Here is a 13,060-nt window from a genome sequence, read left to right as displayed (position 1 = left end):
ATGGATGTGAGAGATGGACTGTAAAGAAAGCTGAGCGCCGAAGAATTGATGCTATTGAACTGTGGTGTTTGAGAAGACTCTTGAGAGTCCCTTGGACTGCAAGGAGATCCAACCAATTCATCCTAAAGGAGATCAGTCCTGGGTGTTCATTGGAAGGACTGATGTTGAAGCTGAAACTCCAATCCTTTGACCACCTGATGTGAAGAGCTGACTCATTTGAAAAGACCCTGATGCTGGGAAAGATTGAGGGCAGGAGGAAAAGGGGACGACAGAGGATGAAATGGTTGGATGGCATCACTGACACAATGGACATGGGTTTGGGTGGACTCCAGGAGTTGGTGATGGGCAGGAAGGCCTGGCGTGCTGCAGTCCATGGGGTCGCAAAGAGTCGGACATGACTGAGGGACTGAATTGACTGACGGACAATGGTGATGGTAATGGTGGTGATGCTGGTCCTGGAGACCGGGGTGGACGGTGATGATGATGGTACTGTAAATGAAAATAAAATGAAAATGGAACAGCAAAACATTCTCCTATAGAAGAAGTTTCTCTTTAGCTGATGGGTTTATCTCACAGACTTTTCCTTGCTCTGCTTTCTCAGAATGCGTTCCTACTTCTTTCTCAGCATTCCTCACATTTTCCATCTGCTTGCCTAGCCTTTGCCCTTTCAGCAAATTACAGTTCAAATCCTGCTTCCTCTGGATACTTTCTCTGATTTATTTAGCTTTCAGTGATCACTTGAATTTCTGTTGCACTTGTCTGTGGATCCTGCGTGGGCTTCTTGGTTGGGATTACTTTATCTTATGATTTATCCTTATTTGCAAGTGTACCATGTGTATGATTTTCTTCCATGGGACAGAGAGCATTCTCAGCAGGAGTAGGATTCCCTCACTTAGAGTCGCTATTTGGAGAAGTAGGGTCACGCCGAGTCTAAAGTAGGCCTGGCTGAAGACTCCTTGAGATTGAGGTTCAGTTTCAGACCCAAGGGGTCTAAGTACTCAGGCAGAGAGACTGAGACTGCAGGGAGGCTAGCTGGGGAGGCAGGAAGATAGAGCAGATGTGGAGTGCAGGCATGAAAACACAGGGTCAGGGAGTTGCTGTTCAGTTGTTAAGTCGTGTCCCACTCTCTGCGACCCCAGGGACTGCAGCAGGCCAGGCTCCCTTGTCTTTCACTATCACCTGGAGTTTGCCCAAATTCATGCCCATTGACTCAGTGATGCTCTCTAATCATCTCATCCTCGGCCACCTCTTCTCCTTTGGCCTTAAATCTTTCCTAGCATCACTGTCTGATCTCCTTGCAGTCCAGGGGACTCTCAAGAGTCTTCTCCAGCACCACAGTTCAAAAGCATCAATTCCTCGATGTTCAACCTTCTTTATGGTCCAACTCTCACATCCATACATGACTACTGGAAAAATCACAGCTTTGATTAGATAGATTTTTATGGCAAAGTAATGTCTTTGATTTTTAATACACTGTCTAGGTTTTTCATAGCTTTTTCCCCAAGGAGCAAACATTTTTTAATTTCATGGCTGTAGTCACTATCTACAGTAATTTTTGGAGCCCAAGAAAATAAAGTCTGTCACTGTTTCCATTGTTTCCCCATCTATCTGTCATGAAGTGATGAGACTAGATGCCATGATCATAGTTTTTTGAATGTTGAGCTTTAATTCAACTTTTTCACTCTCTTCTTTCACCTTCATCAAGAGGTTCTTTAGTTCATTTTCACTTTTTAGAGTGGTGTCATCTGTATATCTGAGGTTGTTGATATTTCTCCCTGCAATCTTGATTCCAGCTTGTGCTTCATCCAGCCCGGCATTTCCCATGATGTATGCTGCATAGAAGTCAAATAAACAGGGTGACAATATACAGACTTGACGTACTCCTTTCTCAATTTGGAACCAGTCCATTGTTCCATGTCCAGTTCTTACTTTTGCTTCTTGACCTGCATACCGATTTCGCATGAAGCAAGTGTGGTGGTCTGCTATTCCCATCTCTTTAAGAATTTTCCACAATTTATTGTGATCCACAGTCAAAGACTTTAGCGTAGTCAGTGAAGCAGAAGTTTTTCTGGAATTCTCTAGCTTTTTCTAGGATCCAATGTATGTTGGCAATTTGATCTCTGGTTCCTTTGCCTTTTCTAAATTCAGCTTGTGCATTTGGGATTTCTAGGTTCATGTACTGTTGAAGCCTAACTTGGAGGATTTTCAGCATGACCATGCCAGCATGTGAAATGAGTTCAGCTGTGCAATAATTTGAACATTCTTTGTCACTGGAATGAAAACTGACCTTTTCCAGTCTTGTGGCCACTGCTGAGCTTTCCATATTTGTTGGCATATTGAGTGTAGCACTTTAACAGCATCATCTTCTAAGATTTGAAATAGCTCAGCTGGAATTCCATCACCTCCACTATCTTTGTTCATAGTGATGCTTCCTAAGGCCCACTTGGCTTCACACTTCAGGATGTCTGGCTCTAGGTGAGTGATCACATCATTGTGGTTATCTGGGTCATGATGATCTTTTATGTATAATTCTTCTGTGTATTCTTGCCACTCTTCTGAATGTCTTCTGCTTCTGTTAGGTCCATATCATTTCTGTCCTTTATTGTGCCCATCTTTGCACAAAATATCCCTTTGATCTCTAATTTTTTTTTGGAAGAGATCTCTAGTCTTTCCCATTCTGTTTTTTTTTCCCCTCTTTTTCTTTGCATTTTTCACTTAGGAAGGCCTTCTTATCTCTCCTTCTATTCTTTGGAACTCTGCATTCAGATGGGTATATCTTTCCTTTCCTTCTTTGCCTTTTGCTTCTTTTCTTTTCTCTTCAGACAAACAATTTTTCCTTTCTTTTTCTTGGGGATGGTTTTGATCACTGCCTCCTGTACAATGTTACAAATGTTAGATGTTGGGGAAACAAGTAAAATTCTGTTATAAGAACAAAAGGAATCTTGATGAATTGGAAAGCACTCACATCAAGTAAGTCATATGCAATGACTTTATATTATGAATATAAATATAGATGGAAAAATAAAATGTGCTTAAAAATAACTCAAGAAAGGAAATTTAAAGTTAAAGTGTATTTAGAAATGAGTGAAAATGAGAAGACTACACAAAAAAGATTTTTAGTTATAACTGGAGTTGTGTTCAGAGGAAATGTCTGTAGCCTCAGATAAATTAATTTTTAGAAAGTAGGGGAAAATGTATTGATACCAAGAAGCTGAATACAGCAAAATTGAAAGAAATAGTGAAGTTGGAGCAGAGATTAATAAAATAGGAAAAGGACATTTGATCAATAAACAAGACAGTGACAAAAATCATCCCAAAGAAAAAGAAATGCAAGAGGGCAAAGTGGTTATCTGAGGAGGCTTTACAAATAGCTGAGGAATGAAGAAAAGCAACAGTCAAGGGAGAAAGGACAGCTCTACCCCCAATAAATGCAGAGTTCTAGAGATAGCAAGAAGAGATAAGAAGGCCTTCTTGAATAAGCAAAGAAAAGAAATAGAGGAAAACAACAGAATGGGAAAGGCTAGAGATGAGAAAATTGAAGATACCAAGGGAACATTTCATGCAAGAATGGGCATAAAAAGGACAGAAATGGTAAGGACCTAACAGAAGTAGAAGATATTAAGAAGAGGTGGCAAGGATACACAGAAGAACTGTACAAAAAAGATCTTAATGACCCAGATAACCACGATGGTGTGGTTACTGTCCTAGAGCCAGATATACTGGAGAGTGAAGTCAAGTGGGGCTAAGAAGCATTACTATGAACAAAGCTAGTGGAAGTGATGGAATTCCAGCTGAGCTATTTCAAATCCTAGAAGATGATGCTGTTAAAGTGTGGCAGTCAGTATATCAACAAATTTGAAAAACTCAGCAGTGGCCAGAGGACTGGAAGAGGTCAATTTTCATTCCAATCCCAAAGAAGGGCAATGCCAAAGAGTATTCAAACCACTGTACGATTGTGCTCATTTCACATGCTAGCAAAGTTAGGCTTCAGCAGTATGTGAACTGAGAACTTCCAGATGTACAAGCTGAATTTAGAAAAGGCAGAGGAACCAGAGATCAAATTGCTAACATTCACTGGATCATAGAGAAAGTAAAGGAATTCCAGAAACACATCTAATTCTGCTTCATTGATTATGCTAAAGCCTTTGACTGCATGGAACACAACAAACTGGAAAATTCTTAAAGAGATGGGAATACCAGATCACCTTATTTGCCTCCTGAGAAATCTGTATGTGGGTGAAGAAGCAACAGCTACAACCAGATATGGAACAATGGACATATTCAAAATTTAGCAAGTAGTATGTCAAGGCTGTACATTGTCACCCTGCTTGTTTAACTTATATGTAGAGCACATCATGCAAAATGCTGGGCTGGATGAATCATAAGCTTGAGTCAAAATCTAAAGTCAACATCTTTAGATATGAAGATGATGCCACTCTCATGGCAGAAATTGAAGAGGAATGGAAAAGCCTCTTGATGATGGGAAAGAGGAGAGTTAAAAAGCTACTTGAAACTCAACATTTAAAAAACTAGGGTCATGGCATCTGGTCCTATCACTTCATGGCAAATGGAAGTGGCAAAAGTGGAAGCAATAACATATTTTCTTTTCTTGGGCTCCAAAATTACTATGGATCATGTTTGAAGCCATGAAATTAAAAAATGCTTGCTCCATGGAAGGAAATTTATGACAAAGTTAGATAGCATACTTAAAAGCAGAGACATCACTTTGCTGACAAAGGTCCATATAGTCTAAGCTATGGTTTTTCCAATAGTCACATACAGATGTGAGATTTGGATCATAAAAAAGGTTGAGCACTGAAGAACTGATGTTTTAAAATTGTGATGCTGGAGAAGACTCCAGAGTCCCTTGGATTGCAAGGAGATCAAACCAGTCAATCCTAAAGGATATCAACCCTGAATACTCACTGAAAGGCTAGAAGCAAAATTTTATAGAAAAATATAAAATATCAAGCCACCTGAATAGTAAGAAAATGTAATAGAATTTGAGGAGCTAATCAGTACCATGGCTGCAGTCAACATCTGCAGTGATTTTGGAGCACCCAAAAAATAAAGTCTCTCATTGTTCCCATTGCCTATTTGCCATGAAGCGATGGGACTGGATGTCATGATCCTAGTTCTTTGAATGTTGAGCTTTAAGCCAGCTTTTTCACTCTCCTCTTTCATGCTTTTGAACTGTGGCATTGGAGAAGACTCTTGAGAGTCCCTTGGACTGCAAGGAGATCCAACCAGTCCATCCTAAAGGAGATCAGTCCTGGGTGTTCATTGGAAGGACTGATGCTGAAGCTGAAACTCCAGTACTTTGGCCACCTGATGCGAAGAGTTGACTCATTGGAAAAGACCCTGATGCTGGGAGGGATTGGGGGCAGGAGGAGAAGGGGATGACAGAGGATGAGATGGCTGGATGGCATCACCGACTCGATGGACATGGGTTTGGGTAGACTCTGGGAGTTGGTGATGGACAGGGAGGCCTGGCGTGCCTGGGGTTGCAAAGAGTCAGACACTACTGAGCAACTGAACTGAACTGAACTTTCACATCAAGAGGCTCTTTAGTTCCTTTTCATTTTCTGCCATAAGGACAGTGTCACCTGCATATCTGAGGCTATTGATATTTCTCCCAGCAATCTTGATTCCTGAACCTTGCCCTCATCCAGCCTTTAAAAATATTTTGCTGCAACTCTATGAGGAGTTTGGGTTATTTGAGCATAAGCCACCTGTTCTTGCATGGCCCTGTAATAAGCCTTTCTTTGCTCCAAACTGATGCTTTGGTTTGTTTGGCTTCACTGTGCATTGGGCATATGAACTTGTGTTCAGTAACAGTGTAGGGTTCACAAATTTGGGAATACATCAATACTTCTCAGCAAGAATTAAGGAAGGTAGAGTAGAAGACAGTTGTGGAGTGGCTCATTCTAATGTTATCTCCTTATCTAAAACAGTTGCAGAAATCCCAGACTGTAGAGGTTGGGTTAATGAAAAGCAAATAGCTCATGATGATTCTGGGAAAATATTTAACACACCACAATTTTGAAATACTGGATGTTTTTTCTTTTATTCAATATCAAAGCCAGATAAATGTAAATCCAAATAGTCTACTTTCCATGGTAACTAATTGAAAGCTTGGTGATTTCAGTACCTGAATTCCTTGCAAAGTTGAGCTTAAAACTCCTACTTTCTGAAACAAATTAATGTATCTTTAGTAGAATAAGTGTAATTCCTAACAGAGGACAAATTTTGCATTATAATTTCTTTATGAAAGGGCTTCCCTGGTTATTTCAGCTGGTAAAGAGTCTGCCTGCAATGCAGGAGACCTGGGTTTTATCCTTGGGTTAGGAAGATTCCCCTGGAGAAGGGAACAGCTACCCACTCCAGTATTCTGACCTGGAGAATTCCATGGACTATATAGTCCATGGGGTCACAAAGAGTTGGATATGACTGAGCGACGGAGTGGCTTTCACTTCACTTCTTTAGGAGAACAATTGTTTCAATTTTACAAACAGAAGGAAGAGAAAGAACATGTTGAATTCTGTAGAAAATGTTGTTGATCACCAAAACCACTTTTATATCATAGCGTGATTGTGAAACTTCAATTGTAATTGTATTACAAATAAAAACATTCCTATAATAACACTTTCCAGAAAAGTTACTCAAAAAAGCCAAATTCAGATCGACTCCAATGCGATTGGAAAACTACTTCAGTTAAGTGTAGGGAAAGAACCGCACCCTTCTCCTGAAGTGAAACAGGTCTCCTTGGGATTGCACTCTTGGTTAGAAAAAACATCTCAGTTAATCAGCCTTTGTCCACAGAAGGGTGTATGGACAGCTCATGAGGGTGCAAATGGGAACAGCATGTGTGCTCTGTTCTTGGAATGCAGGTTCTGACCTTCCAGCCCTGCCTGTCACTCTTTGGGCTTCCCTTGTGAGGCACACTTGTTGTTCAGTTGCTTGGTTGTGTCCAACTCTTTTGAACCCCATGGACTGCATCATGCCAGGCTTCCCTGTCCTTCATTGTCTCTCAGAGGTTGCTCAAACTCATGTCTACTGAGTTAAAGATGCCATCCAACCATCTCATCCTCTGTCATCCCCTTCTCCTTCTGCCCTCAGTCTTTCCCAGCATCAGGGTGTTTTTCAATGAATTGGCTCTTCACATCAGGTGGTCAAAGTATTGGAGCGTCAGCCTAAGCATCAGTTATTCCAGTGAATATTCAGGGTTGATTTCCTTTAGGATGGACTGGTTGGATCTCCTTGCAGTCCAAGGAACTCTCAAGAGTCTTCTCCAACACCACAGTTCAAAAGCATCAATTCTTCAGTGCTCAGCCTTCTTTATGGTCCAACTCACACATTCATACACAACTACAGGAAAAACCATAATTTTGACTATATGAACCTTTGTTGGCAAAGTAATATCTCTGTTTTTTAATATGCTCTCTAGGTTTGTCAATAACTTTTCTTCCAAAGAACAAGCAACTTTTAATTTCATGGCTGTGGTCACTGTCCGCAGTGATGTTAGAGCTCAAGAAAATAAAATCTGTCACTGTTTCCATTTCCCCCTATCTATTTGGCATGAAGTGATGGATCGGATGACATGACCTTAGTTTTTTGAATGTTGAGTTTTAAGCTTGCTTTTGCAGTCTCCTCTTTCCTTCATCAAAGCCTGGACAGAATCTGAGACGCGTCGATACTAAACCATCAGTCCTGGGGGCAGGGGAGGGTGGACAATGCAGAACAGCTCGACCAGGGAAACCATTCTTTGGCACCTTGAGATTTTTTTCTGATTATTTTCTAGCAGTGATACTGGGTGGTGGTATACTTGAGAATACGGCCTCTCCACGCCCCCCCCCCCCCCAACCACCCACATTCTGCTTTTGCTGGATTGTGTTCCTGGTTCTAGTCACATCTCTCGGGGGACTGCTGAGCTGGGCCATGTTTGGCAGAGCAAGTCTGGTGGGCAGTGCCAAGGAAGGACAGTGAGTACCAGCACATCCTTCCCCACAGCACACACACAAAAGGCAAAACACTGGAGAGAGGACACAGGTGAGGCAGGCAGGGGGTTCTGAACCCTGGAGGCCAGGATGAGACCTTTCCTCCACATGGGACAGGACTAGGCTCAAACCCAGCATTTTGGGGTATCCTGTGCAGAACACCCTGGGATCCTCACTCTACTAAGTAGATCCCAGAAGGGTGGTGGTGGTTTAGTTGCTAAGTCATGTCCGACTCTTGCGACCTCATGGACTGTAGCCCATGGGGCTCCTCTGTCCATGGGATTCTCCAGGCAAGAATACTGGAGTGGGTTGCCATTTCCTTCTCGAAGGTAAGCTCTAGTTTACAGCAAAGATCATTGTGCCCCTTACTAGTAAAAAAAACAAAACAAAACAAAATGAAATGAAATCAGTCATTAGTTTTACACAAATTTGTGTTCCCTTTGTTAAAAAATAATAATAAAAGGAAAAAGTGCTGACAGCCCTCCTTCTACTTCCTTCTCTCCATTCTCCCAGCCCCATTCCTTCTGAGACACACCTAGGAACCTCCTGATTCACTTCTGAGGCTATTCTAGAATGGGAGAGGCCTGGAGCTCTAATGGCCCTTGCTAAGCCAAGGGTCTTTTGACCTTTTAATAAACTTTCCCCTTGCCCTTTGTGAAGAACAAAGGAGCCTGGCCTCCCAGAGTCCATGGGGTCACAAAGCATCAGACATGACTTAGTGACTAACAACAACTTGGCCTTTTTAATAAACTTACATCAGTGTTAAGTATTCCCATATTTCTTCAAGGACAACGGAGAAGGTGGCAGGCTGAGCATGTGGGGATAGACTGAATTCAACTGCTCAAGCTGGAAATAGGTTTATCCATAAAATCTCAATCGTGGGTTCACATCAATGGAAAACATAAAAGCAAGCAAACACGCCATCCACCTAAGAAGAGACAATGCTTTTCAAGTGCATCATTGGGATCCCTGCGAGAAATCGAGTCTTCACTCCTGTTGCCCACCCCCCTCCCAGCCCCTTCCCGGCCCTGCCCTTGCTGGGAGCTGCTGGGGAGCTTCTGCTGCCTTTAGCCCAGCTTTGCTCTCCGCTCTCCGTCTCGGACTTCAGCTCCCCCAGCCATCGCCTGCTCTCTGACTCTCTGGGAATGTTCTCTGGTTCTCTGCAGGCTGGCTTGGAGGAGACCACAGAATAAGCCGTAAACCATTGGAGCCAAGTGGCGAGCCCTCAGCTCAAGTAGCAGCAGTGACCTCAGTTCAGCAGATAAAAGTTGCCCTGGGTTTCTGAGAAACCGCTTTCTCAAGTTTTTTTTTTGGCAGCCCCCGGCTTCCTCCGAAACAGCTGCTGGCAGCTGCGCAGAGAGCCAACAGCTGGAGCGTCCCTGGACACTCACATGAAACCCACGAGGAATTAACAGTCCAGCACCCCCGCCCCCCTGCGGGACGAGCCCAGCCAAGTTCACCAGTGCCGCGCGTTTTAAAAGGGCCAGCAGGGCGCGGGGCGCTCCGTACCACCCGCGGTAGAGCGGGGACCCAGCTCCGCACTTGCCCACCGCGCGCCGTTCCCGCGCCCGGGCGCTAGTGCCGCGCTCGGGAAGCAGGGGCCGTGCCCGCGGTTCCGAGGGGCCTCGGGCCCTGGGAAAGCTTGGTGAGTGCCGGTTGCAGGGGCTTGGGGCATAAAATGGGCGGAGGAGGGCTCCGAGGGCAGGTAGGCAGACGTGAGTACATCCTGATAATTTTTGCGCCTCTGTAGGATGCTGTCAAATCCCAGACTTTAAGGAATATTGCAAACTGAGACCAGGTTCTGAAAGGTTAGACTCTGAATTGGAAAGGATCCAGCGGCAGTGCTATTCGACGTGTCCAAGGACAAGTAACAGCTCCATCCCCTGGCACCTGGTTAGAAAGGCAAATTCAAGGGCCCCACCCCACACCTGCTGAGCCTACATCTCTGGGACTCAGGAGTGTGTGTGTTAATAAGCCCTCCTGGAGATTCTGACCCTGCAGAAGTTTGATAGCCACTGACTTAGAGATCACTTGGGCCTAACACTTGGGCCCCTTACCCCATGCAAAACCCTGACATAAACAACAGTTGGGTGCACAGTGAGCCATAAGGCATTAGTTACTGGGGTAGATTCAGGTACTGCGTCGTAAGAACTTTGAAACACTCATAGTTTGTAGAAATTGCCACTCTGTCCCAAACTGTGAACTACCATCTCTGGAATTTCCTCAAGACAGCACTCACCACTTTAACGAACATCTCTGAATTTCTACTGTGTGTCAGGTTCCAATTAAGTTTCTTTCAAAATGAAGGAGGGAGTTATTTGGCTCTTAAGATCTTCAAGCTGCTAGTATATTTTTTCTTTAACCAGGATCTTTGTAATTTGGTGTAGTGTTTCACATCTCTTTTTTATTTTGGTTTTTAGCATTTAAGTGCTCCTTCTGAAGTTAATTTTTATTATTGTTGTTAACTCAGAATGCCAGAATAGATATTTTGGAAGAGAGATTTTTAGTTTGTGAGTGAGTTCTGAACAAAATTTTTAAGAAAAAGAGATCACATTGGCAGCACATATTTTTTTATCTTTGTATTAGTTTATGTAATATATTTTACAAGTAGAATAAATAGGAATCCTGAAATTTCTTATGAATCAAAATGAGAGAGAAAATTTGTCTCCTTCTCTGAAAAGCCCAATGCCAGAGCTAGCTACCTTGTAGAAATTCTGAAAAGGAATCAGTTGCTATAGGGATGCCTCTTAGAAACAAATATGGATGCCAGGTATACCCAAATCATGTGGTTCCTCATTCTCCAAGGTTCTAAACAATTTCTGTAGATGGGGCTGTCTCTTCATCACTGCTGAGAACCTTACTTATGAAATATTCAGTGCTGTTTCTGTGAATGGTTTGCTTTCAGTTGTGGGTTTTATTTGTTTGTTTCTCTGCTTCTCCTTTGGTGGCTTAATTTAAATATTATGTCTAAATCCATTATTGACTCATTCTGAGACTCTGGAAAGATGTATATATTTCTCAGTTCTTTGGATGCATGGTTCCCCCCCCCCCCAATTATTTTTATTAGTTGGAGGCTAATTACTTTACAATATTGTAGTGCTTTTTGCCATACATTGACATGAATCAGCCATGGATTTACATGTGCTCCCCATCCTGAATCCCCCTCCCACCTCCCTCCCCACCCCATCCCTCTGGGTCATCCCAGTGCACCAGGCCCGAGCACTTGTCTCATGCATCCAACCTGGACTGGTGATCTGTTTCACACTTGATAATATACATGTTTCGATGCTGTTCTCTCAGATCATCCCACCCTCGCCTTCTCCCATAGAGTCCAAAAGTCTGTTCTATACATCTGTGTCTCTTTTTCTGTCTTGCATATAGGATTACCGTTACCATCTTTCTAAATTCCATATATATGCATTACTATGCTGTATTGGTCTTTCTCTTTCTGGCTTACTTCACTCTGTATAATGGGCCTATGGTTTTGAGGTGGCACTCGCCAGCATGATTTCAAGGTATCACCACCGCAGGGCTCCCTACCTGCTGTATGCTTACAACTTGGACTCTGTTGATACGTTAAAGCAGAGAAAATGCTTAATAGGATGACCATATAATTAATTAGGTATGCATGTTTTAATATAAAACATCTGAAAGGCTTGCTCACAGATATCAAAGGTGAACTAAATTCTCTTAGAAAACAACTTTGGAAATGTTGGTAAAATTTTAAGCCATTGCTAGGAATGTCATGAGTGTCTGAAAATAAAGTTTGCCCTATAAGCTTTTCTGTATTCCTGAGAATCATGCCTGTCGTACTTGTTCATAAGTCCTCAAAGAACATGTAATCAGCATCCTTCTGTAACAAAGTATAAGATTTATGACATGTATCTTGTTTTCATGTCATTTTATGTTGTGATTTTCCACCTTCAAGTTCAAATCACCTTCCAAAAGGGAGGACTTTCGAATCCTGGAATATTTACCTAAAACTCTTTAGCTCGAGCAGTGGAGGACAGAAATTCACTTGGAATGTGTACTTTTCATGGCAGTGCAGTTTGCTTTTAGGATACCCCTGTCAATCTTGTCGGATATAGCTCCAGGTCCTCTCCGGGCAGGTACAAAGGAGAAAAAGGTAAGGGCTGGGCAAAGGTCTTGGAGAAGTTTATTAAATGATTATATCTAAATCTTGCAGTAATCCAGAAAGTTTTTTTTTTAAGTAGATGTGTTGATTACTATTTCATTAATGAGGAAGTTGAGGCTTAAGATGGCAAGAGCACATGCCCTGTTAGTAGAGACCTACCCTAGACCTTAGCTTTACTTTACACAGTTCATCTCTATTAGAGAGGGAGCAGGTTGTAGAAGAAATGAGAGAATGAAGATGACTCTGCAATTTGGTAAGAAAAAAAGGAGAGAGGGAGGTAACATAGTCAAAAGTTTCAAGCAGTGTAATGATTTGAGAGTCTACCCTACCTATCATGGCTTCCCTGATAGCTCAGTTGGTAAAGAATCTGCTTTCAATGCAGGAGACCTAGGTTGGATCCCCGAGTTGGGAAGATCCTCTGGAGGAGGGAACGGCTACCCACTCCAGTATTCTGGCCTGGAGAACTCCATGGACTGTACAGTCCATAGATTCACAAAGAGTCGGACACAACTGAGCAAGTTTCACTTTCGCTGCTGCTACTGCTGCTGCTAAGTCGCTTCAGTCGTGTTTGACTCTGTGCGATCCCAGAGATGGCAGCCCACCTGCAAATCAAAACTGCATCATTTAATAGCTGTGTGAACTGGGGTGGGGCTTCCCAGGTGGTGGAGTGGTAAAGAATACACCTCCCAGTGCAGGAGAGGCAGGGTCGATCCCTGGGTTGGGAAGATCCCCTGCAGAAGGAAATGGCAACCCACTCCAGTATTCTGGCCTGGAAAACCCCATGGACAGAGGAGCCTGGTGGGCTACAGCCCATGGGGTCACAAAGAGCTGGACACGACTGAGCATGCACGTGCTTGGGGGAGATAGTTAACATCACCATCTTCTTTTGTCTTATGGGCAAGTGGTAGTAGTGATTCACAGAGACCAT

At 42.9% G+C, this 13,060-nt stretch overlaps 1 protein-coding gene across 3 annotated transcripts in view; it reads left to right on the top strand.

The window, feature by feature from the left end:
* The first annotated feature begins 9,406 nt into the window (after positions 1–9,406).
* The window catches only part of COL6A5 (collagen type VI alpha 5 chain), a 150,952-nt gene continuing 147,298 nt past the window's right edge, over positions 9,407–13,060 (top strand). For 2 of the 3 annotated variants that reach the window (XM_070466995.1, XM_070466994.1), the window contains exon 1: positions 9,407–9,642. The gene's annotated coding sequence lies outside the window, so the exon portion shown is untranslated. The remainder of the gene's footprint in view (positions 9,643–13,060) is intronic. The other variant, XM_070466996.1, reaches the window with a different exon arrangement.

Source organism: Odocoileus virginianus, chromosome 4, assembly GCF_023699985.2.
Source record: "Odocoileus virginianus isolate 20LAN1187 ecotype Illinois chromosome 4, Ovbor_1.2, whole genome shotgun sequence".
NCBI lineage: Eukaryota > Metazoa > Chordata > Mammalia > Artiodactyla > Cervidae > Odocoileus > Odocoileus virginianus.
This window is presented reverse-complemented; position numbering and strand designations above follow the sequence as displayed.